Here is a 1,448-nt window from a genome sequence, read left to right on the forward strand (position 1 = left end):
TACATCGTTGCTATCTAGTCACGCTCCCTTCAAACCCGACGGGGTACCTATTCCCCTCACCCGTCTGTGCGTATACAGCCTCTTTGCACTTGCGGGATGGGGGTGGTGGTTTAAAGACTCTCGAGTTGCCGCCCGTCGGTCTCCGAGCTCCGTGCAGTAGTGATCCCCAGCGAACTGCCAGCAGGGCGAACGAGCGATCCCGCTCTCGGTCGGGGCGCCTGGCGTCGATCGGTGGTCGGTGGCTTGCGGGCAAGCTGCGCTGTGAGTGTGGGAACGAGTATGACGAGCCGTTGCCGCGACTCCCAGTCCACCTCGGCGGTGGCTGGGCCGGGCGGGCGTCTGCTCGGGCGAGTGCCGCCCCCGCCTCCTCGCAGGAAGTCCGCTCGCCGACACGCCGCCACGTGCACGCGTCAGTGACGCTGCCGAACCGATGGCCGGTGCCCGTTCCCGCCTCTGCTTTTCCTAGGGCAAAGCTGCTGCACGCCTCGTGATACTAGGCGGGCGACATGGTGGCGGTGATCCTGCCTCCGTCGCTGCGGTGCGTTGGGGCACGCATCGCCTCTTGGGCGCCCTGTCCTCCTCCCCCCAATAGACGTATGTTTCTGCGGGCCGCACCAGGATGGTGCTCCCCATCGCTTCACGCCACCCTGCTCCGCCCGCACGCCGGCGTGCAGGTGGCTGTAGCTCAAGGTGGGGAGCGTATGTGCGGTCCGGGTCGCTTTCCTCTGGCGAGGGAGAGACCTAAAACAAACTCAGACAACTCTTGACGGTGGATCACTCGGCTCGTGCGTCGATGACGAACGCAGCTAGCTGCGAGAATTAATGTGAATTGCAGGACACATTGATCATCGACACTTTGAACGCACTTTGCGGCCCCGGGTTCTTCCCGGGGCCACGCCTGTCTGAGGGTCGTTTGGCAATCAATCGCACTCGCCTTGGCTGGCGAGAGCGCGGCTGGGGTGTCGCAGAGGACCCGTCCTCTTTGTCCCCCTAAGTTCAGACTCCGGAGCCCTCCGGCGTCGGAGCGCTTGGCCTTTCCCCCCCACCCTGCACATTCCGTTCGTCAGGCTCGACGCCATCCCCCCGCCGGGGAGCGCGGCCTGGCGTCCGTCTGTGTCGTGGCAGTGGGGCCAGCACGGCTGTCACCGGTCCCAGAATGGCTGTCGGTGGTTCACACTGTGTGTGTGTGCCAACCCTCCTGGTCTCTGGGACACGGAGCTGCCACGAAGTGTTGAGCCTCCAGTGGGGGGTCTGCCTAAGCTCTGCACGTCCGCATTGGGTCCGTCTCTCGGTTGGCTGGCAGTGGAAAGAGTGAAGGGAGCCGCGGAGGTCCGGTGCTGGTGCGCCGCCGGCCTGACCGTGGAGCTCGCCGGTTTGACACGCTGACCCGACTCGATGGTTGATCGATTGAGAGTGCTGGGAGCTGCAGGCCGCCCGCTGCTGCAGCC

At 65.1% G+C, this 1,448-nt stretch overlaps 1 non-coding gene across 1 annotated transcript; it reads left to right on the forward strand.

Moving 5' to 3' along the window:
* The first annotated feature begins 758 nt into the window (after positions 1-758).
* LOC140475620 (5.8S ribosomal RNA) lies at positions 759-912 on the forward strand. Its single transcript, XR_011960129.1, has one exon. It is a non-coding gene; the product is annotated as a 5.8S ribosomal RNA (ribosomal RNA).
* Positions 913-1,448: the final 536 nt, after the last annotated feature.

This window comes from Chiloscyllium punctatum, unplaced genomic scaffold (genome assembly GCF_047496795.1).
Source record: "Chiloscyllium punctatum isolate Juve2018m unplaced genomic scaffold, sChiPun1.3 scaffold_1891, whole genome shotgun sequence".
Taxonomy (NCBI): Eukaryota; Metazoa; Chordata; class Chondrichthyes; order Orectolobiformes; family Hemiscylliidae; genus Chiloscyllium; species Chiloscyllium punctatum.